The 25,363-nt window shown below is 45.7% G+C and overlaps 1 protein-coding gene across 3 annotated transcripts in view; it reads left to right on the forward strand.

Annotated features, from left to right (window-relative positions):
- The first annotated feature begins 4,051 nt into the window (after positions 1–4,051).
- The window catches only part of nlgn2a (neuroligin 2a), a 173,574-nt gene continuing 152,262 nt past the window's right edge, over positions 4,052–25,363 (forward strand). For all 3 annotated transcript variants that reach the window (XM_027287997.1, XM_027287999.1, XM_019269065.2), the window contains exon 1: positions 4,052–5,014. The gene's annotated coding sequence lies outside the window, so the exon portion shown is untranslated. The remainder of the gene's footprint in view (positions 5,015–25,363) is intronic.

Consider the following 25,363-nt stretch of genomic DNA (forward strand, 5'->3'; position numbering starts at 1 on the left):
AGGTTCCGTTTGTTTCAGCTTTTCTCTCCATCACAAAGATTTAAAAAAAATTACAAGGTCAAAGTATGACAAGGGGTCACACCTGGCCGTGACTAACAACCACCAGTGTTTACTCCTAAATGTCATCCGTGCTCTGTTGAACTGCATAATGCTTTTAAGCTATCATTCTGTCTCATACCTGACTCGTACAACACCTTCTCAGTGTGCTTTGGCCCATAAAAAAACAATGTTCCAATAAAAAAACACTGTGCTCAAACTAAGCGATAACCTCCATGGTTGTAAAATGGAGCCAGCACAGAAGTGTCAAAAGCTGCAGTTCCTCAAACGGCCACTCGAGGCTGGCTACAGATTGAGTCAATCTCCATAAACCCCTATATTAAAACGGCCAACTTCACAGCAGAAATAAACATGTTTACAACTTGGTACAAAAAACAGATTTGGTCTCTATAGCTAACATCCCCGTTTATGACAACTGTTCTGAGTCTGAATTCTTATGTAACTCGCCCGTTCAAATTATATTGAGGCCATGGGCGGAACCAAAGCCCGCCCCCGCTCCGGCGCGGCCCACATTGCCCATCGTTAAGCCCAAGAGTGTGTTCGGGGTGTGTGATCTACTCGTTAAATATATATATATATCAGGACTTGTCGGCCCAAATACCGCGTCGGCCCACCGGGCAAATGCACGGTATGCCAGATTGCCAGTCCGTCCCTGATTGAGGCTTGAAGTTATGCAAGAGGCTGCTTTGATTGACAGGTGGATGCCACTGCAGGTGGCTGGTTTGAAAGCCTGCAAATCTCTTGCCCATTTCTGGATTAGTGTTGATCCAGTGCCAAGATGGCAGCATCCAGAGCCACCACAGATACTTCCATCCATGTTTTATACAGTCTGTGGTTCAAAGACATAAATCCAACCTTGTTAGTGATAAATGAACATGTGAAAAACACCAGAAGGTAAAGAGTGGGAAAGGAGGTGGGAGTCAAGTTGAAAGAGCACCAGTTTACCAACCTGTAGGAGGCAGGTGCCTCGTGATGCAGCAGGAAGGTGAAAGAAATAATAAACGTGAAGCGACAGGGAAGTCAAAAAAGCTAACCAGTGATGAAGTTATCAGTGAAGAAAGGGTAAATCAGTGTGAGGAATTCAAACAGGGTGAGATGTGTAAAGAGCTTTGAAGGTGTAAGGGCGAGAACGCGCACGACAAGATAAGAGCACGGATGGGAGTAGGAGAAAGGTGATATTTTGAACCTCCATGCTGTACGAGTGTGAAGTGGTTAAAGGATAATCACTCCTGCAGGAACGGGAGGAGTGTGAGCGCATTTCATTCAGTGTATGTGTGCCACGCAGTTCCTCTGCCTCTCCCTGGCAAGCCGGCATCCAACAGTGCTAAAGCACCGGTCTCTTTTCGCCAAAACTGCTTTGTGAATTAAAAGCTCTGGCATCCTGTAGCTGGAGTTGGTTTTCATCTATTTGGAATGGCATCTTTGCAGGCCATTTCCCCCTCTGGGGAATAATAGTCTCTAATTATGCGTATAATGTGTGCGTGTGTGCACAGGTGAGCGCGTACAATGCTACCTCGGAATTAGTCATAAACAAACAAATGCTTCTCTTCTGATCATCTGTTTGAGTCTCGGTGACGGTGCGGGCTCTCGCAGCCTACAAAGTGAAGGATTCGCGGGCATGCTCAATAGGTCAGGTTGCAGGAAAAGTAAATTAGGCGGAGAGAAAATGGGCTTTCTGCATACTCTTAGACAGAAAGGTTAATGGCTTTATGAGATTGCGGTGACATATTACTGCAAACACCTCGGAGCAAACAAATTATTTGATTGTAATATCGCAGAATGTAGCCACTGTTAATGGAATATCAAATCCACGGGCGTGTGTACATGTGTGATAACGGCTCACAGCTGCACGAACATGTGTATGTACATACATGTGACAATGTTTGCTTTTACATGCTTATGTATGTCCTGACATATAGTATTTTCCCCCGTGGGTGTTCTCTTCTGACCTCCTTTGAATGCCGAGAGAAAAAGAGAGCCTGTCTACAGGGGCCCAGGACCCCCGGGGCCTCATCAGAGGGGCCTTTTTACTGGTCATTTCTGTTTAGAACTGGGTTAATCAAGCAAAAGCCACGATAATGGTGTTCTGGAGGCATAAGAATATACATAAACACTGCAAAAGGAATCCTCCACAGACCGCCAGCTCCCCCTGGGGCTCCACGGTGGCAATCTGACCTCTAACACAACGTATATAACGCCTGCGAGTGTGTGTGTGTGTGTGTGTGTGTGTGCTGCAGGGAGGGATGGTGTGTGTTTTTCCTGTGCAAAGGGAGAGCAAAAGGGACAAGTGTGTGTGTCATGATACATGTGTTTGCTACCACTTATCAATGTAGTCCATCAGGGGCAAGGGGTTGTGTGAAACAGGCAGTGAGGTGTGTGTGTGTGTATGTGTGTGTGTAAACAGGAATGTGGGCTCAGCTGTCAGGTCTCCCTGGTGGGCCATTAATGCTGATGCTTGGCTAGGGTCTATCAAGTGTTGGACATCAACATCACCTTAGTGCATGAAGACACACACACACACACACACTGGCCCTCTACCTCCTCACCTTGGCCTGATGGGATATCACTGGGGGAATGTACATCCACCACCACAGACAATCTGTCTTGATAGCTGAGATCGTAGCCCCAAAGCGATCTCCCTCTCCCCTTCCCTCGCTCTCTGCCTCATCTTTGTCCCTCAGGTAGCTCGATGTGTCCGAAGGTAAAAAGCGCGACCGGCTGACACGATGTTTTGGCTGATTGACGACAGGCTGGCTCCCCACATGAGTGGAGAAGCAGCTTGTTTCCCTGCCTGGGGTTTATACGAGGAACCCAATGAATACTGGCACATGGATGTTTAAGCAGTAAATCTTCTCTACAATGAGATCTGGATGCTGCCTGGGAGCACACGGGGCGTCATTTGGATATGACTGGGGGTGGCACTCATTATACTTCGGCTTAAGTGACTGCAGATAAAACAAGCAACGACGGAGCACAATTCAAAGTTGCAGTTTTTTTTCTTTTTTCTCATCCTGCGAGCTGGGAATCCCTGGCAGGCACCAGCCCACCTACCGTGGATACATAACTGTGCAGTGGGAGAGTGAGTGAGGCAGATGTTTGGCTGTGTTATGACCCCAGTAATAAGACAGACATGTGGCTGTCCTGCATCCAGAGGAGCAGGTGCCGCTACCGCACAGCCATTACCATCTGCACTGATGAGATCAGGGACTCGGCCATGCTGGATGTAAGATTGTTATTATCCCTTCAAGGAAAACATAAAATTATAAATGTGCAAGCGGTCGAAGTCAGCAGCCCACCCCCAAAAATCTGAATAATATTCTAACATGGACTTGTTGTGATGAAATGAGTGCAACAGCTAATCTTGCTGTATGTTATATTATTTTTATCTTTGGGGGAATCACTATAAAATTCATTTTCATTCTTATTTGGCACCCCTTCGATATTTCTCCCTCAATGGTTATCACGGCTAACCTCCTATAGGGACCAACCAGGCAGAACTAGAGAATGATGTTCTCTGAAAGGACAAACTACATATGATGGATGGAGAGACAGCGGGGAGCAACTGAGGTAAAGATGGATGCCTAAGGTGGCTGAGTGAATAGTGAAGGGATGGTTGGAAAAAAAGAAAGATGCAGGGTGGATGGATGGATGGATGGATGGAGGGAAAAAAAGAGGCTAGTATCCCTTTAACGTCCTCTGACGTCATGCTGATGCAGATCTTCCCGGCTGGATGCGAGCGGAGGAGAGGAGGAGAGAGGGATGCCGAAAAAAAAAAAATGAAACTCCTCAGCACTAATTTTTCACATCCCTCTGCAGGAGAAGACGGACAGCAGCCTCACCAACACAGCCTCTGTTCAAAGCAGCGGATTAATACATTTTCCCGCCACTGAGTGAATGTGAGTAGGCTGTCACAAACTGCGGTAAACGCAACATATATATTTATATATATATATATATATGTATCTTTTTTTTTTTTTTTTGAGTATAAGAGCGACCATATTGAGGTCAGAGGAAAGCGTTGCCAAGGCGACCAGCTTGCTAGGGAGGACACTGCGGCGCGCGTCACACGCCGGGAACGAGCGTGCCTGCGTGCCTCGAGAGGGGGGGGGGCACGTGCGCGTGCGCGTGCGACAGCTAGCCGAGGCGGTCACACACACACACACACACACACACACAGCAGCAGCAGCAGCAGCGGCGGGAGCAGAGGCAGCATCTTCTAACAAGACTACCCGGACGACCGCGCAGTCTTTTTTTTACCAAGCCGAAGCTTGCACCGTGACTTGGGTACCGGGCGCTTGGCAATGTCGGAGCTCTCTCTTTAGGGGATTTATTGAGGATTTATCGACGAAACGACCGGAGGGGGTTGGAAGAGAGAAAAAAAAAAACTGAGAAGCTGCGACCATTGGTCAACACAGGTGACACTTCCCGGGCTGTCAGACCCCGCAGACACGTCCGAGGTTACTTGGAGGGTTGTTTTGTCGTATTAAGGCGTCGATAAAACTAAACAGACATTTTTTTTTTGAGGCTAACCGGACTGTCAGCCGAGAAATTAATTAATATATCGCCGTGCTGAAGAAGACGAGGACCGAGCCGAGCCGAGCCGAGCCCGCTCGGATGGGGATTCGTACTTTATCCTGCTGTACGTGGTGTTTAACGCAGTAGAGCAGCTTTATTTTGTCAGTGTCTCCAGTCATGAAGTCCCACCTGCCGGCCCGGTTGGATTGAACGAGGTAGAGCAGTGGAGGGCATTTTTACTATTTTTATTTTTTAAATTCTTTTTAATAAACAAGCACTTTTTTTTTGCTCTGCTTGACATTTTGCCGCCGCCTGAGGAAGGTTTAGTGAAAGAGGACAAGGAGGAGGAGGAGGAGGAGGACGAAATCTCAGGAAAAAAAAAAAAAAGCCCATCAGTGGGAATCTGGCAGCCCACCAGCACCAGTGGATCACAAATTAACAGGTAGGCTGATGGTTTACACGGTCACTGTTTCATTTCTACACAGTCAAATATGATGTTTCAATAGATTATTCACATTTTTAATGGTGTGTGTGTGTGCTGGAGGACTGTCTTTGACACCGAAAAGTGAAAAGTGGGTAAAAAAAAAAAGAGCAACGAGGAATTTTCTACTGCAAACACATCTTGTTTTGAACTATCTCCTGCTTTCATGTGCTGTACATTCCAAAAAAAGCATTTGGAGTCGTCTAAATGAATGACATCTTGTTGTGTTTGAACACTTCTTTGCCCAATCTGTCGGATTCTGCAGCATGTGTGTGTGTGTTTGTCTTGTGTGGCCATGTCAGACCTGTTGTTGAACGAGTCCTTGCTTTTTATGCAGACCAGCTGCTGCTCCTTCATAACACAGAAGATGCGTCCTCCGGACCGTAAATGAGGACTTGGACTCCTCGGAGCTCCTCTCGTGGAATGAGAGAAAACAGAGGCAGCTATTCAGCCGGGGCTGAGCTCAATATTTTTCTATTCTTGTAACATGAATTTGTGGTTTATTATATCATAATCAAAGTGCTCAGCTGAGCTAGATCAGTCATCGTGCGCTTCCTTAATCTTGCGTTTGTCTGGAAGTGGAGTGGATGGGACTGGAAAAGGGAATTTGCCAGCAAGACCAGCCTGCGTGTTGCAGACAGATTGCTGAAATGATGCATGCACACTCACAAAAGTCTCCCTTCAGCGGTCAAATCATCCGTCAGCTTAATATGAGCAGGAGTCTTTATACTCAAAAGAGCCAGGAAACGCCATGACCATGAGAACATATTTCCCTAAATGCTCCCATCCACCCAGCACACACACACAAATGGATGCACGCACACACAGCACGAAGAATGGAGCGCATTTATATGCTGTGGCTGGTGTTGTGGGGCATTCGGATCGGCAGGGCCTGCTAGATGATAGAATTCAGCGGGGACAAGAAGACCTCTGTTCTTATCTGCGGTGACAAGAAGGGGAAGGCAGCTCAGCACCGCTCAGCTCAGCTCAGCTCGGCATCTCCTAGGTTTAGGCAGCTAGCCTGTACCCATATAGTAGATAGGGTCATCTCTTGTGGGGAGAAGGAATTTAATGGAGGCGGGGGGTGCAACTGCCCTTGTGCTAAACAGATGTTGTCACAGAGGAGTTGTTATGTATCTCAATGGAGGCTGGCTGGAAACTTTGAAGACCTGTGGAAATGTTTAAGAAGGGATAAAGGTGGCATCGCAGGCATTTGTGTGTGTGCGTGTGTGTGAGAGAAAAAAACGGAGACTCATGCAGCCATGCAATATGTATTCTCTTCAGTCATTTGTGATTTACAAGTTTACAAAAACGCAGGATTGATCGCCTCGTCAAGGTTTGTCGCACGCGAGAACTTGTTTTGCATCTCCGTGTGTGTCCACATTCAACGCCAGGCGAGCAAGGCCCCCCGAAAACACTGCTCAATGCCATCCATCTCCTGCGAGGTGCAGCAAAGCTGGAGGCAGATGGAGCCGAAGCGTTCAAAGCGCGTTGTCGGGTAGATTGATGGCTCCCAACGCGAGTCGCCAAGCAGTCAACGGATGCAGGCTAGTGCTGTGACAGGGTGGGTTGAAATAGCCATCACAATCGCACTTTTCACGTGCGTTAAAATCCCTACCTGTCCGTTAACCGCTGTTAATTTTATCCCTCATGATTTATTTTTACCGTAGATGAATCAGTGACAGCGTGTTTTCTGACTGCGGAGATGACAGCAGCTGCTAATTTTAGGTGAGGGATGTCATCAGTGTAAAAAAAACAAATTCATGGCAGCTGACGTGTTGACTGGAGAACCGGAGACTCGTCTGATGAATGCTGGATGAAATGTTTGTTTAGCAAAGTCGAAATGAATTAGTGAAGCCGGCGCTGGATGAAGTCTTCGGGGAGGCGCTGTTGTTTGAATCTCCAATCTGAGGTTGGAAGCAATGTGTGTCAGTTAATGCTTTGATGAAGGTGCAGAAGTGTGTTATGAGAACTGCTGGCATGATTTCATTCCCCCCAACAGCAAGAATTTGTCTTCCACTTGTCAGCTCACCCAACTTCCAAACGGTACAGATAGTGGTTGTATAATTGACGAAATGCGAGACCCGTTTGAACATCTGAGGTTCTGTTGAGAAAAGGTAACACACACACAGTGCGTGACCTCATCTGTGTTACTACTGAACTCCACCACCACCAAACCCTGTTTGTCTCTGCTCCTGTTGCAGAGAATAAAGCTCATTACACGGAGGATCTCCACAATGGCTGCTCTTTTTGTACAGCAAGATTGGTAATTGACAACAGGCTATTCACAATGGGGATATGCCTGTCCTCCCTTGAGCGTCCCGGTGTAATCACCCATTCTTCTACCCGTGTTTGTTGACACTCCATACCTGTAAAAGAAACCGTTGAGCTACTTCCCTCCTCCGCCGGAGACAATATGCTTTTGTAAGACCATATATACTCCGCATGACTCCTTTATTGCTTTTATTCCTCCTTCGTGTATTCATTTGTTCCTCCTCTCCATCCACTTGTGGCCAAATCATTCATTCAGTTCAAAAAGGGGGAGACCTGTCTGTAGTCTGTGTCGTTGCTATGGCAGCATATTTTGGAAAGGCTAGGCCCGGCAAACCTTTGTTTTGTTTATGTGTGCTCCAGCATGCATCCGTGTGTATAAGGGCCGCAAAATTAATCCGGAAAAAACACCTGACATCTTCGTATCGACTGCTGCAATGTCCAAATTGCTGGAGGCTGCATTTTTCCCCCCCCTTTTATGATGAAGCCCAGCAAACAATGTTCTCTGGGGCTGTGCAGATTCCCGACATGAAATCGTTATGACCAAATATTTTATTGCGTTCAAAATGAGCAAACTAAGCATTAGCATGTCTTATTTACTCCAGCTTTTTGCAGCTGGGGGGGTGGGTCTCGTCCATTTTTTTGTAATCTTAAGCTGTATGTGGTGGTGAATGCTATTGATCTGGCAATTTTCTTTGAGAGTTATTGAACGACTTTAAGGTAAGAGATGATATCTTATTGTTGAGGATTGTTCTCTGAGACAAGTACCTCCATCTTCCATGCTCAGCCTGTTTGTTTTGTTGAGATTCTCTTATAGTGCTGGTCTCCCACAGTCCCCCCACAGTTGGCCCATCTCTCTCCTTTGTCTGAGCACGTTGAATGAGATCTTTGCACTCTGGGGTGCCCGATGGAGACGAAGGGTTAGAACCATTACTTGTCTCAGCTCCACTCTTCCTCTCTCTTTCGCTTTGCCTCAGTCTTCTTCTTTTTTTTTTTTTTAAATCTATATTGCAGTACATTGTTTCTGTCTCTCATGTATTTCCCTCACACTCTCTCTCTCTTTCTAAACACTTCTTCCTTTGTCTCCTCCATTTTCCTTCAAACCCCCATGTCAACCTGAGGCGTACAGTGCTCTAGCGTCCCCATTGGGCTCATTAAGGTTAGATCAAGGTCGAACGCCCTCTGACACATTTTGATCGAGGAAAAAAAAAAAAAAACCCCAATGTTCGCTTCTCCAGTCTCCGGCCAACAATGGCGGCAACCTTCATCACATCAGCAACCCCTCCCATCCCCTGCTAGAACCAGGCTGACCACCAGCCAAGATCAATGAACATTTTCTCCTCTTTTCTTCAAAGAGATAAAAGCCGAAGGAAGTCACAGAAACAGTGAGAAACCACCCAGAACACCCATCGGCCAGCACTGAACTGCCAGCTCCCCTCTCAAGTTTGACAGCGCGGGAGGTTGGGATACAACTGCACATTTCCTCCGATGATAGAAAACTGTAGATTAAAACCACCGTGGAGTGATTTCTGAACAAATAATTCCATTCATAATGGAGGTGCAAGGCTACAATGGGATTTCTTGGTCCCCTGTTGCCATGTCAGGTCCTGAAGAGAGAAGGCATGATACAGATTTGATGGAATCAACACTGCACTGGAGTCAGCAACAGCCGGGATTAAATACATCCTGCTTTCTGGCCAATCAGATTGACTGACAGTTGGAATCCATGCCGCTTTGAGCAGTTCAGCTCATCCCTCTGGCAAACTGAGTGACTTCCCTGTATTTCTCTGGTGCATCCATGGGAATTCTACCTGCATGCTTTGTCTTTGTCCTTAATACCCCTCTGCAATCCTGTTTATCGTCCGGAGATTTTATACACAAACCTCGCTGCAACATAACTTTAGAGATTAATATGTTCTGTTCCCTTGTTATTCATCACAGTCTCTTCTACCTCTCTCACACGCAACGCTGCATGCATGTTGCATTTCCGCCATAGACGGACACGCAGAGAAATTAAGTGAGTTACGGTATTGACAGCATCTCAAGGTCAGGAGTAGCCACATCCTTGCGAGCACTCCAGAGTAAACCCTCAGCATCGCAAACAAGCTCCGGGTCAACGGGTCTGGAGACAGGCAGGTAGGCAGGCCGCCATTCCTGCCCTCTTACCCCAGACACACACACACAGGGAGGAGGAGAGAGAATGTGCTCTGAAAGTCAAGTGGCCACGGATGTCACAAGAAATCGAAGAGGGAGCGGAGGTAGCGAGCTGAAGAGCAAACAGGAGAAAAGCAAGCTATGAAGGAGCATACTGTACAACGGGGAGAGAGAAAGGCAGAGGAATGCCACGTTACAACACCACCATCTCTATTTTGCACTCCTAACATCTGCTGTATGCTACCTCTTCCCTGCTGTTGCACAAACATTAGTATGGGCTGACACACCGCCACACATATTAGTATGAGCTGTCAGCCGGAGCCCTAACAACTAGCAAGAGAAAGACCAGTTGAATGGTAATGTTGGCAAAGGAAGCAGCAGCAGTAGTGGCGGTGTTGGCCAACATGCTGAAGTGTTATCACTGTGGCTGCACTGTATAATGATGAGGGTTGTTATAAAACACACAGTTTTCCCTCTTGCACTGGCACACACACACACACACACACACACACACACACTGAGTGCCGGCCTCAGTCAGTCAAACATAACGAGCCTCCGCGGCGGCACAGCCAGTGGCTGTCCCATAGCACGGGCCAGGCCGTTATCCATTTGATGCCCATCTGTTGACATAAGTGACGGTGGGTCGCGGTGGTTGAGTTTGAGGCACAGCCAGAGCTGCTGGCTAATGGCAGCACTTGAGGATGCGGAGATACCAGTCGCTGCTGTCGGTCTCCCAGGGGTTAGTGCTGCTGTTAAGAGTGCTGCCTGGGGGAGCTCTGGATGAGCTGTTTTCACCAACTTAGTCACTACATCCTCTGCTGCTAAGACATTTATTGGTAAGCAGTGGATGTGTGTGGGTGCATACATGCATGCAGAGTTGCACGTCGCCTCTTCAGCCTTACTCTAAGTATCGAGCCTCAGCCCTTCCACCTCTGAACAAATTGGGCATTACAAGTACTTCCGTGTGCCGTCTGGCTCCGGTTGATGCATTGTTAGGCTGCTGGGCTTTAGCTGTCGTGATGGCGGACGCTAATGAAAAGAATAAGCCTGTTCTTACATAGTGAATTAGGATGTCTCCTCCTTGACAGCCCCTTGCTAGATTCTGGTTGTATTTTTGTGTGTGTGTGTGTGTGTGTGTGCGTGTGTGTGTGTGTGTGTTGGGTAGGAACGAAAGCAGAGGCATGACAGTGATGAATGAGCACCAGAATGGCAGCGTTACACTTTGGCGCTCGATGATGCCCAAGCAGGCAATGATCGTCGCCGTTATTGTCACAATCAGCAAAGAACACTAACCCTGAGGATTAACAGGGACACACACACACAAACACACGTGATGCACACACACACACGCAGCAGTGAAAGGTTCCGCCTTGGTGCACACACTACAGAGCAAATGCCTCAAAACCTTTGGCACGCCTCTCTCCTTTGATTTATTTTAACCAGAGGCACTTTCTTTTGTTTTCTCTTAATATTTAAGGATGCAGCGTGTGTATCCTCCATCCTTCATAGAAAACAATGTGTGTTGGTTAAATCATTCATCTGTGGCTCTTCACACTGTCTCTCAAGGCTGAAGCAATTCCTCTGCTGACAAATGGCAAAAGGAAAGAGGGGCTAAATTCCAATCTGTGCGGATCACTCCTGGGCCAAACACCCTGCATGAGCAGATTTTTGTAGACTTTACTTGCTCAGGTAGCAGCTCACAGCACCAGGAACATAAATGTCAGTGTTCTGACTCGTACCGAACTTTATTGAGCGCACTTATCTGCTACCCTCAGGCTACAGTATCTTAGTGAAAATGACTCATCTTCCCCGTGCAGTGCCCTTCATGCGTCCCCTCTGAATGTCTGGACTTTACCAAAGTTGTAAGGAAGAGGGGGAAAGGTAAAGAAAAGGGATGTAGATTTTATGGTAAAATTTTAGGAGGCGAGAGTGATCGCTTTCAAAATATTGACGATTAGAAATACAAGTATGAGAAGCATGGAATGTATAGGTGGCACGTGGGAATGGCTCGCCATTAGAGGAATAAAAATAAGGTTGTGTCACATTAATTAGCGAAGGTAAGGGAGTGTAACCTTGGTCACATGCTAGTGCTAACAACTAATGAGCGGTGAGATTGGTTTGCTGGGATATATGTTGGCGTGTATTGCTTTTAGATGGTGGAACACGATGGTGTGGGGGGTGTTTCTGTTAAGACGAAGACCTGGGAAGAAAGCAGCCAGAGCTCCCCAGGTGCCGACATGAAACAATCTCTTTCCATTTGGGTTTGAACTCCAGGGACGTGGAAATAAAAAAAGGAATAGGAGAAGGGGGCTGCGATTTAGAAGGCTGCAAGTCAGCAGGATTTCCTGCTGCTGTTTTCTCTCTCTCTCTCTTTTTTTTTTTACTGCCTCCTCTTCTCTTTCCTTTTGTGGGGAATAAACACATTTCAAAGGATGAGCTCCGCCTCTCACTGGTAAACGTGCTTCACATTCTGGAAGACGGAGCAGCCATAATGATGTGTGATGTGTACATACGGTTGCTTGACACGCGTATTCCTCCTTTCGAGATTTTGTTGACAAGTAAATATCTGAATTGATTTTCTAAAGGTCTCTGAAAGACTGCCCCATAGATTGCGCTCTTGACATCTTATTTCGCAAGACTTTGACAAATCTGAAGAGGTGGAGTAGTATTGATTCATATAGGTGAGCCGATAGTTCATAATCATCACTAACATGAAGATATTCCCATCCATGGGTTATTGGATGGTCCCAGTCAATTTCATTAAGCACACAAGGGAATTTGACTACCACAATTGGCTCCACACCCCACCTCTTCTGCTATCACCCTCCTAACCTCAACACCCATTTGCCCTTCCATCCCTACCCCCTTCTTCTTTGCCACTGGCTCAGGCCAGCCCCTGCCCTCTCCATTTTCTCCTCTCTCCACTTAATTAACCCATTGATCAGGATGCCCATAAATTAGTCCTCTGGAGAGGCCCTCATAGAGCACTCTTCCCCTTCTCTCACACCCCTCAGCCACAGCCATTCTTTCTCTTTCATTGGCCACACTGTTACAAATAAGGTCCCAAGGCCTTCCCAAGCCTCAGTTGTGTCGTCGTTTGAGGCTAAAATGTATTTTTCAAAAATTCAGTCGATTCAGCTGGATTCACAACGGGGTAGCAAAAGCTGGAGAGCGTGGAAAGAGGAATTAAGGCAAGTCGGGAGCAGGGAGTTGGGTGGAGGTCAATGCTGCTCTTGTACAAGCCCTCAATTCATTAGGCTCACATAGCTCAACCTTTTCATGGCACCCCCCTTGTGTCTGTAAATGTTTCCCCCTTACTTCCGTCTCTCTCGCTCTACCTCTGACCTGTTCTCCAGCACAGGGTGCCTGGTGCCTACTCTGAGATTTGCCCAATTAGGTCGCTCTCAGAGGTCATTATGAGGGAAGCCCATCTAACACCCCCTCCTCAACATCCCCTTTGTTATTTCTTCCATTTCTGTTCTGCCTGTATACTCTTTTTCTTGTTCTCATTGCCTGTAACCCGTTAGCAAGTCTTATTCTAACATCATCCTTTACCACAACCTCATTCACTGTTTCTCTTTTCCTCTTACTGCACCTTTTTTTCTCCATGAATCGCCTTTTGGCAGCCATTGCCTACCCTCTTCAATTTCACCAATACTGCATTATTTCTGTAATGTTTATCCGTGCCCAGCCCCACGGTGCATCACACCCTTGTCTAGTTTCCATCCTTACGAAACAGAGCGCTCAGGGGTGCTAAATGGATCTGAACCAGGAACATTTGTTAACTATGGTCCAATTCAGGGTGGGTGAATGTTTCGATTTAAAGGCTTGGCTCACTGGTACACCATTCATTCATATCTCCAGGTCTTCTGCTGGACCACAGCCGAGGACTAGGATTTTAACCGAGCCAGAAGCTTGCACTTGTGAAGTTCCGATTAAATATGGAATACTTTGGCAAACAGCAGAAGGGAATGCATATAGAAGAGAAATATTTTCTGTTAACAGTATAGCAACAGGAAGTTTGTCAGAGTGAAGCTCACATCGCGTGGGTGGAACAGAGGAAATATACTTGCCCACCACCACAGTGAACTGGGTGTGCTTTTTGGCTACGCTAGGTGCTTCGTCAACACCTTCAGCAAGTACATCTAGGGAGGAAAGCCAGTCAGGGATTGTATCTTTGCTGCACTATAATAGCAGCTCCAAAAGTGTGTATGTGGAGTGGGATAGGACCTTGTTCCTCAGGTGAAAAGACACATAAAAGCCTGCACCCTCCCTAGGCCAACAGAGGGGAAAGTTCTCATCTAGCCACTCTTGTTTTTGTGGCTACAAACATTTTACATGTTTCTTGTGTTTGATATTCCTTGTAACCTTTGCAAGTGTTCTTTCTGAAAGGATATCTCTTACAATAGTAATAAAAACATACAGGTGCTAGCACCATCCCATGTGGCCTTCTGCAAATAAAATAGAGGCAAAGACAGTGAAGATTCAAAGGTGCAGAATGCCTCCGGGGCCAAGAAGAGCTGAACATGCCCAGGGGTGTGGAGAATGGATTCCTTTCTGCTCTTGTGGTGGCCCTGTATTGCTAAGGTTTTGCAGAAGATGTTATAGCCATGTGTGACTTGAGAAACCAACTCATGGGGTATGCCATGGGGTTATCTGTCTATCTATATATCCATCTTTCCTCCATTTTCTGCTGTTATCACAGAGGCAGGAGCAAATCAAACTGTGTGTGTGCGTATATAGATTTTGAACATATTATGAGGATGAGGCGCACAGCTTTTATGACCTGCTGTTAAATGTCTGGGCAAGTTTTAGAGTCTCAAGGTCTGCGGAGGTAAGTTGTCCTCCCATTGCTGGATGGTTGACTCTTAAGTGGCTGTCACAGCTCAGCCCATCACGCACATGCACACACACAAGGACACACACATGCAGGTTTACTAGCCCCAGGCACATTTCACTGTAACTGTCAATGCAGCATACGAGTAAATATGTTTTAGGGAATAATCTGATCTGCCAAGTGCCCTCTCCAGCTCACGAGTCTTTTCTCTACAACATTTATAATGCTATTACATTCACTCTTGTCAAAGCCAGACTTCAAGGTCAGTCATGACAGACAGGGATTTAGATTCAGAGCTGAGCAGAGAAGTTAAACATTGTGGTTTTTACGCATTAGAGTAAAATAGTTCCCAAGGGTTCTACAAGTCAAGGTCAATGATAACATGATTACATGGGGCTGGGTAAGGGAGGAGGGGGGCAGTATTAACCACCACTCCAACTTTGTTCCAGGAGTGGTAGTCTGCAGAGGTTAGCATACCTGTCAGCTCTTAATGCATCATGTTATAAGTTTCTAAAATTAAAAATTAAAAAAATAAATATTGTATAAAGAATTATTATTTACTAGGAAATTGTAAGTAAGCATCTGAACTATTTACATTCAGCGCTGTCATCACCTGTGTAGTCACCGTTTCCATGGAATTACGATATTCTGCATATTCAGCCCTTCTAGGGCCAGGTTGGTTTCGTGTTGTAGTTTAAAGCAGAAACAGTGTATGTCTTGGCACATCCAACATAAATACTGTAGTAGTAGTTTGAGATCCACCTTGAAAGCATGACACTTCTAGTCGAGCTGTAAAGGTAGCAGTATGGTGACCACAAGTGAGTTTGAAGTATTGGTTGTATCCTTGCAAATTTTGATAGGTTCTTCCGTGATCCATGCAAAATCGGGCCAGTAGTTTTTCCATAATCCTGCTCACAGTCCAACAAACAGAACAAGAAACACCCTCCTTTGGCAGAGACCTCTATAACACAATGTACATGTTGAACATTTGTCATGTTACTCTGCCATAAGATGTATATAAATGTCTTATCTCAAAGAAGACCTTATTTGGGAGCTATTGAGTACCTTGTACCTCGACTTGATGACGCATGGTTCCTCCTTGTACCTTAATCTCCACCATTATTCTCAACCTGAAAGCAGTGATGTTGTAGTAAATTACAGCTTGCCGTCAGTCATCATCATAAAGCTGATGTTAACCTCGAAACGTCAGCTTGAACACCAAGTACCCAGACACAGGCCAGGGGGAAGGGCTGTTTTCATTGCAGTCTCATCTCTCACTAGTAGTTCCCTTTCCTCCAACGTATTTGAGGGTGTCGAATCAAGTTTATTGTCAGATACACAATCATACACAGTGCATCGCATAGTAAAATCCATTCTCTGCATTTAACACACCCTAAGTATTATGAGCTGTGTGCAACCACCGTGCGGTGCTGAGGGAAATCTCCCGTTCTAAGCCAGTGGGTAGGGCACTGACAGGAGAATTAACCTACTCTTGGGGAAACGCAGAGGAAACCCACACAAACACAGATAGCACATGCAAACTCCACACAGAAAGGCCCTGCCCTGACTGAACCCATGATAGTGCTAACCACTGAGCCACTGTGCTGCCCATCCATCTGCCCCTGTCTCTTCAGAACCTTTAATACCACCTAGTTACAGTAGCATTTGATCTTTATTTAGTTTGATCTGTGTGCATTTATTGCTTTGAAAGTTTAGTTTAGGAGTTCAGGTAAGACTTGGCCTCCCTGCTGCCAGCGCGGTGACACACTAAATTGAAAACAACATCCAGTCTATCATGTTATCTCGTACTGATGCACGATGGGTACGGACCCTGGCACAAAGCAGGAATCATCATTCACTTGGCTGTCTGTGCCTGTGATGGAGTAGCTGCCGCGGCGCAGGACTATTGTCGGCTCTTTGCGTCCCATTATGGGCGACAAGCGAAACGCCATCCACATATAAACAGGTTCTCTCCATTGAGAATGAATGAAAGAATTTGAATGGGCTGGATTTGCATTTGTTGTAACTTATGTACTCCATGGCTTAGACAACTACACACTGTTGTGCGCAAACCTGCATGTTGCAGTGTCATGTTTACACACACTTCAAACATTTCAAAAGTGCTTGTACAGTCTCAGCATTTCCACTAGACTGCCCTTTGGGAGCATGCATAGTAAATTTTACTACACACACACGCGCACACACACACACACACGTTCTCACACAACATATACACACGGATGCATGCATCATGGGAGATCATTTGAGAATTTGTGAAACAGAAATGTACCGTAAACGTATGCAGGGATGCTCACACACAGTCTGCGCATGTTACACTCACTCAAGCATGAACGATACTTTCTTGAAGTAATATGTGACCCAAATTACCATACACACTTACCATAAGCACACATTGCAGACTATTTATCGCTTTGTGGCATTAATGTCACATCAGTGGCTGGCTTGCACGTTTCTTGCATGAGGCACACTGACAAGATCGGGGGCATTACGCCTCGGTACCTTTGTCGTCAAGGAGAATATTAGATCTTCTTCTGAAAGGTCGCCCTCGGTATCCGGCTCTATCAAAACACATAAGTCAGGTCTTCTACCAGATGTGGGGTGAAGTGTGATAATACAACCACACATTATTTCTGGTTCTCTGAGTGCATTCAGCTTTGTTGTCATCTTTAGTACTATCACCAATCTATTTCATTTTCTCCCACTCACACTGGTTCTATAGTTATTAATAGTCCACTAGGATTATTCTAGAAGTCTCACTGATGGAAAATTAAATATCTCCTGAAGTATGGAGGGGCCTGTATAAGTCCTAACACAAAAATGACGATTCGTGGTAATGCCTATATTGACTCTTTTCCTCATGAGCAAAGGTAGCATCAACAAAACCTGGAAGTAAATGGACTGTACTTCTTTGTAGTCTTCTGACTACTCTAGGTGCTATTACACTCCAAATCTCATTCACCCACACACAGATCACACAGATGCCACTTTCGGAAGCAATTTTGGGAGGTCAGTTTCTTGCCCAAGGACACATCCATACTGGAGGAGCCTGGGACCGAACCACCAATCATCTGATTAGTGGACGACCCGCTCTGCCTCCTGAGCCCTTGAACCAATCATCTGATTAGTCGTGTAGGTTCTTGACCATCATGACCGCAGATGTTTCCTAAACTCACCCAAGTACAGTAATTTTTCTTGAAAGCATCATCTAAGCTCGCCTCTACAGATGAAAACCAGACCTTAACTGTAGAGGTGGAAGCCATTTTTTTAATGGTCAAATTGTTCTCTCTGGCTTTAATACTTGAAGCTTCTCTTGGCGTCCACTCTTCTACCAGCAGTCAAATCTAGCTTCTTTTAACCATGATTACTGTCTTTGCTTAGCTTTAACTGTGTGCCATTTTTGCTGCCAAAACAGTGAAACTACAAAAACTAGAACCAATAATGACATAACTATTGTGCCAGAAAGTTAAATTCAGCTTATGCACTTCCACACATGCACACTCACACACTCACAGGCTCACACTCTTCCTAACCTCCCGATCCATTACCCCTCTTCTTCCTCCTCTTTCATGCTAGCTGCTCGTATCTGTGTGGTCTCCACCTACGGGTTATGTAAGGCACGGCACCGAGCAGGTGTTGCTGAGAGATTGTGTTTTTTTTCTGAGTTATTTCTGGGCACAGGTGGACACGGACAGTCAAAGCAACACATCAACGCTCCCCAGACGATCCTGCCATTCGGGAGCACAGATGTTTCAGCTCTGGCAGGAACAGACCTGTGTGTGTGTGTGTGTGTGTGTTTATATGTGCGTATACTAGCGTGTATATGTGCATTACTTTTCCAGGCGCTTCACATTAACAATGCAGAAAAACCGCAAGTGCAAAGCAGCAAAACAATGCGATTGTATCTGAACATACGGCGTCTGAAATACATTTATCTTGCACTTAAAGACTGTTGTGACACTAGCTTAATAGCCTCAGGCTGGATATCTGCCTCTTGCAGTATATACAGTACATTTTGCTAGATCATACCACACAACATACATGCTTTCTTAGCTGCTGTGTAGGGAGGATAAACATCCTATAGGCGACATGTTTATCCACAGGTAAATGCAGCGCAGCAACATTTGTAGGCGATAGCGGGCACTCAGCCGATAAGAAACAAAATGGGATCTGGAGCAGGGACGGGCCCTGACGATGTGACATCCGGGGCCGCATACCCGTAGTCGCGTGTCGATTTTGGCGCGTGAATGGCGTGCGATGCGGAGATTAGAGCCCTATTTCAATGATAAGGCTGGCTTTTAGAGAGTGACGCGGAGCCTGACTGATGCTGCGGCTCTGATGTAAAGGATTATCCCATTACTGAGACCTGGGCATTAGCACTCAGTCACTCACCTCAGGGAATGACGGATGGACAGAAAGGGAGAGAAAGGGGAGAAAACGAGAGGGGGGAGAAAAAAAAGACGGCAGGGAGGGCGGGGTGGCTGAATGAGGAAGAAAAGTGAAAGTGATGGGAAAGGGAATGAGAGGGAGATAGGACGGAGGGTGAATAAAAGAAAGGGTTGAAAGAGCAGGGATGAAGTGAGAGACTGAGCTGTGCTGCAAGGATGGAAATAGAAAGGGGCAAAAAGCAGCAGCAGGAAGAGAAACCAAGACAAGACATTACAAGAGTGGCGGAGGGATGGAGGGGGGAGAGAGCTGGAACACTAGATAAAAGCCGATGATGAAGATTTGATAGTGTGGCTGTGAAAGAGATAGAGTGCATTAGGGAACAAAACCATGAATGATGCATCAAAGAAAGGACTGTTTGAGTTATTGGGAATGGGAGTGGGATGGAGGAGTGGGGGGTCGCTTGAAAAGAGTTTTATAAAAAAAAAAAAAAAAAAAAAAAAAAAAAAAAAAAAAAGGGTGGGGGGGAGAAAGGCAATTTGCCACAAAAGAGAAAAGGAGGATTACTTCAGATGGCAGCAAGATGGAGAAAAGATGGAATGAAGGGGAAATATGAGAGATTAGAGAGAAGTTATTCCTGGACCAGTGTGACAGGAAGAGGAAAAAAGGATGAATAAGGGGGGGATGAACGTGTGTGTGTGTGTGTGTGTGTGTGTGTGTGTGTGTGTGTGAGCAGCACAAAAAGAGCTACAGGGGGAACGAAAGCAGAGATGGCTACAGAGAAAAAGGCTGATGAAAAAAACAAAGAGGACAGGTCATTATTCTGTCAACCTCTTTCCTCCGTCGATTGATCTCGTGATCCCCCCCCCAACACCCACACACGGGGGCAATAGACGTTGAACCTGCATTGATTTGATTGGGGTCCTGTCCGGACCTGTGTTGGCTGGTTGTTTACGAGTTCTGAGTACACCACTGTGGTTTACAGCCTGACTCCAGCATTGCCCTTGGGTGTCTCCATATTGCACAGCACAACCTTCCATCCGCCATGCTGAATCTATAAATACAGGGCTCTTATTTTTGTAAAACTGACAAACAGAGGACCTTAAGAGAACTGTAAACCAAACCTAAGATTACCGATATGTTTTACGGGGGGTCACTTTCACAAGCACTCGTATAAAACTCTTTGTTAACTATATTCGGAAGCTGTTTCGTCGCAATGGGGCATAAAAGCAGCTTTACGGATGTTTAAAATTTAGTTACGGTCATGGGACAAGTGGCGGTCAATGCTTACACAATAACGAGCGCTTAGAACAACCATTAAGAATAGCCTGGAGCCCCGTAACACTGAATATGAAATGATGGTTGCCACCGGGCTTGACTCCGTTTGGCGATAACGTGTCTAAAAAAAGCTGAAATCTTCCCCGGACCATCTCAACGTGTGTCACTACAAAGTGTTCGGCAAGCGGCTTTAAAGGTTACAAATGCGCGCTGATGTTTTGTTGTTTTGATTTGGATTCAAGTGGGTTGCACCTCAAGTCAAGTATAGCCAGCAGGTAAAAAAGGGAATGCAGTAACACACACACACACACACACACACACACACGCATACCGAAGAGGGATGAAATAAATTCTATTTCTCTGTTTTATCTATAGAAATGAAAGTAGTAGGTGCCGCCACCCAAACATGAGTGGGAGTTAGGTGAGTCAGACGGTCGGGAAGCACCGAGTAAATAGGGGGAGTGATTACATTGTGTTTAAAGAAGAGGCAATAAGCATGAAAGAAGCTGTAATTAAATAGATTTTTATCATTACACTGCAGCTATGATAAAAATATGATGAAATATGACTTTGATCATTGTGCTTTCTCTTAACCTTTTTTAGAGGTGAAGTAAAAGCACTCTTTGAACATGTCACTTGCAGCACTCTGAGATATTGCATTAAGGCGATGGCTAACAGTTGACAGAAGTTGGCAACGCTACCGTAAAAGCCTCTGGATCTTTACTCTGAACTATGATGTCATTCACATCACCCTTCTCCAGACTGTTTGTAGAAAACGGAGCATACAGTTTAGAGAGTTTTTCCCCCCTCACGGGTCATAACTATGAGTGATGCGACGGAAGACATCACCTCTGTCTCTGTTAAACATGTTAATACATGCTAAGTCTGAACATGACCAAAAGTCATCCACCGATATTCAGCTTTTAATCTTCTCTTACGGTGACTCTGCCGTTTTAAATAAGAAGCCCCCCCCCCCCGGGCCAGCATTTTGTAGGATTAATTCAAAACAGAAAGAGAGCAGTGTTCTTCCAACACTTAGAGCTTTCAGACTTTCTTAGAGCTGCAGCAGATGATGGAACGATTAAAAATGTCTCTTTCGGAAGCGCAGAGGAGAGACAATAATAAAGCTTGATTACCGAAGAACTGAGAAACACAAATAGATTTATGAGCCAGCACCCATTCTTGAGAAATGGGACAAATCATGTCCTACCAAAACAACTTCAAATGATTACTTAATAATTATGGGGGAAGAGAATATATTTTGAAAGGATTCATATATATGAAATAAATATGATTTATAAAATAGTTTGATCTGCTTTACTTTTTTTTGCCCTGTGCCAAAGCACACACAAGAATTCACAAAATGTGTTAAACGCCTTCCAAATCTAAAACGTGCAACACCTTCTGATAACACAGGGACAGAAAGACAAAAATAAAATAGAATAAACATGATTTCAGTAGTAATATCAAGACACCACGTATATACTTGATTCTGTGTAGTGTATAACCTTTTAGGGCAGCTGAAAACACAACACCACTGTATACGTCTGCACAGGACGTACGCTCTTTCAGATTCAATAACCTAATGTCTATATGTACACTACAGCAGCCTGCAGGTCATGACGCATACAGTCAGGTCAAAGAGTGCTACACGACAGGAGAGACAAATGGAGCATGTGGCAGATGTCAGCCGAGTGATGACGCTGCATGTTGAACTGCACATGCGACGTTTGGGAGTGGTAATAGCTCTTACATGAAAACACACGTGTCACCCGCTAGTTCATCCGCTCGCCAAGAAGGATGCTGTTCTCCCTCCCCGTCCGCCTCTCCTGACTCTCTGTAAAAATGACAGAGCTTAATTTATCTCTGAATTATCCCTCCCAGCTGAGCGCGCCAGACAGTTGAGAATTTGTCATTTTATGCCCAGAGAGGCAGCTCTAAGGGAAGGGAAGGGGCCCCGGTGATGCTGGGTAACCGTCGGCCAGTGAGTTTGATGCAATTAGATCCATAACTTCAATCAGAGGATCAATTAAGCCATCCGAGGGGGCCACACAGCGGGCTGGGGGGAGGGGGGATGCTGGTTACGAAACAATCTTATTGTGCCAGGTTGACAGTGATGAGGGAGTCAGAGAAATATCAAGATTCAACAGCCCTATACTGAACTCCGATGTGTCCAATCCTGCAGCTGGAGTAATATGGCGTGTTAGCTCTTCAGCTCTGCTAAGTGTCGGGTGTATATTTTAAGCTGCTAATTTCCCAGAGGACAATTTATTATCGAAACATTTTAAAAGAGGAGGAAGGAAGAGGCGAGGAATTGTGATATAGGGGAGCCAAATTGCTTTTGCGATAACTCCTTCTTCTTCTTTTAAAACATTTTTTTTTTTTTTTTTTTACATAAAGTGCATCAACACGTTTAATGGAGAGACAAACTACGGCGAGATTGCGGCGTAACAGCAAACGTTGCAAAGTGAGTAGGTAATGTAAATGTTATCAAAAAATAAATAGGGACATCAAGTGGAGCGCATGTACAGAATGTGAAAAGGCCACAATGAATGCATTAAAGCGGCGCTTCCCCGCCCTCTCTCTGCTAAAGTGGAACACACTGAACGTGGAACACATTTACGATAACACGGAGCGCCGCTGTTTATTATCCTGATGTTGGAGGGAAAAAAACTGCAGGGAAGAACACTTTTATGTCAGTGCGGTGAAACGGCAGATTGTACACACTGTCGTTTTTTTGAACATCGGCTCTGTAAGCACAGTGTTGCTGTTACGTGAGCGGCGATACAGCTTAACATCAAAAGCTTGATTGTCACGCACTGCAAAGCTCGGATATCAGACACTGCAGTATGGTTGCTGTCCTGTAACGGTGCTGTAAGTAAGACGGATAAAGACACGACTCTGTGAATTTCTCTCATTCCTCACCCCAAGAACAGCCTCGACTGTCTAACGAATTGGCACACACGAAAAGAAATAGGCACATTATGCTCCATCTCATCAGGTGGGCCGGCTCCTTCATTACCCTTTTATTATCACCGATATTAATTGTCCTGTTGCTTTACGAGTTGCAAGGCTCTTTGTGGCTCCGCTCTATTAAAGTAATTGGGCATTGTGCTTTTTTTTTAATGAGTTTTGGATGAGCCGACTCCGCCAGGGTCATCGCCACTGTGGCGCCAGGGAGACCAAACACTGGTCGCTCCGACAATAACCAATCAATCACGGGGCTCCGTGATAGAGAGAAATCTGGCAGGAGGCGGCCGTGTGAGGACAAAACACACAAATCTGAACTTAAATTTGAAGTTTGTGTTGCCGTCTTTTTTGGCTTTTTCTTGGCAGTATCCAGGGTGAGCGGGTAGGTTCGCCTTTAATTCCGTGTGATTAAAAACGGGCCTCATAAGACAGATGTCTCCACACTGCGGCGTGGTGACTGGAGTGCCCTCACGATGGCCCAAATGGAACTAGCTCTGTCTGTCTTCATTAACTGCAGCAGAGCACCGTCGTGCCTCAGCCCTGGCAACAGACACACACTTAGAGAGGTGCTGGGAGGCCCTCGAGGGGGTGCACAAACACACACCTACGAGACACGCATATCCAGAAATAGAACAGAACATCCACAGAAAACCGCACAAAATCTGCCGTGCGTTGCGAAAGGGATGCGCACGTATCTGCATACAGCGATATACACACCTGCACAAAGACACAAACACAAATACCACACTTCCCAAAACACACACACACACTTACCTCTTACCCTGCTCTTCATGCCGAACCTGTCAGCCCACAAGTGGTTGAGGAAAAAGAGTTAGAGAGGCTTGAAGTCAAGATGGGCCCCGGTTGATTAGGAAGTAGCAGGCGTTTACCTCCTTGTGTAAAGATGATAATGACAACTCTAGCAGCCCCTCGGGCCACAGCAGACCAGTGTTGAGGACCCGTGAAGAGGAGCCAAGTGGCTGGTGGGCAGAGGTTTGGCTCTTCAGGTTGAAGGGCGCTCAGCGATACCAGTGATACCAACTTATTGTTTAACAAGCTCTGGGCTGTCCAGGGCCGTCCTGGGAATAGTGGAGGATGGAGAGGGAGAGGAGTCTGATGAAAATCTGATGAGGACAATTAAGGACACAGATACTTTAGTTTTTGGCTGCATTTTAGCCTACTGCATGTATTTGCCGCTGACAGCTTGTACACAAACAAGTGACTTAATACATAAGTCAATAACAGTCAAAATCAAGAGTAAAGTTTGTTTTCACTACAGTTTGTTGGAGGGTTGTCTTGTTGATTGAAGAAGCGTTGTGTTGTTTTTTCTTTAAGTCGACTAAAAAGAACCCGTAGCGTTAGCAGTCTCATCCAGACTTGCAACATTTTTCTTAATCCTGTCTACAAAGCTCGGATTGGCTCGTCGTTTTTGCAGCAGCAGCCAATAATCACACGACCAATTTGAAACCGGTACAATCGGAAATGTTGACGCCGAATTAGACGTCCGGGATCAGAGTCATTTAATGTTACAAAACATCTGATTCAAATAAATTAGTTTTTTTTTAAGATTTTGAATATTGAATCAGAAATGGTCCACAAACATGTCTCCTTCTGCCACAACAACAGCAGAAAACAAAGGCAAGTGGATACGCTGGATAACCTTTTAGCCAGTCTCCAAGGAGTGATGAATTTTTCACTAAAATGCACCAAACTGGGTATTGTTTACCTTAGCTCTGGGATTAGTTTCATCCTCCTAAATTTAGTATTTCCTTGTAAATAAAACAGCACTTGGCTTCAGTAACTGGGAGTGCACAGCTGACGTTGAATGCACAGTGCGTCAGTCAGATCTATGGATGCTTCTCGAGGCTGCCAATCTCTGACTCTCCTGTCGCTTTTTCGATGTATCGATTATCAATTTTCACACCTCTTACAGAGAATAGTGTGTTCTTATGTCTATTGTCCACATTCCCTCAAAAATACACTGGTATGTTTCCAGATTGTGCACTTCTTTTTTTGAGATTAGGTGCCACTTTCCCCCCAAAAGACAGACATCTCGTGAATGGAAAGAAACACTTAATATTGGCTAAGAGCTCAGTACAAAATGCCACAGCACTTCTTCATGTCTCTCCTCTCTTGTGACAGGCAGCTTTTTTCCTCCTCCTCCTCTTCTCTGGATGACTCTCTTATATTGCCAGCCCTCTTTCTCCCCTCTGGCTTCCATTTCTCCTGACTCGGCATCTCCCGGCCAGATATTACCCATAGTCCCCGTGTCAGAGCGCAATGTGGGAGTGAGATAAGCAGATATTAGCCGGCCTTGCCATCAGCAGAACGGACCCGGGGATGGGGTGGCGGTGGTGGAGGCGGAGGAGGGGGGGAGGGGCTGGTGCGAGGCTTGG

Source organism: Larimichthys crocea, chromosome XIV, assembly GCF_000972845.2.
Source record: "Larimichthys crocea isolate SSNF chromosome XIV, L_crocea_2.0, whole genome shotgun sequence".
Classification (NCBI taxonomy): domain Eukaryota; kingdom Metazoa; phylum Chordata; class Actinopteri; family Sciaenidae; genus Larimichthys; species Larimichthys crocea.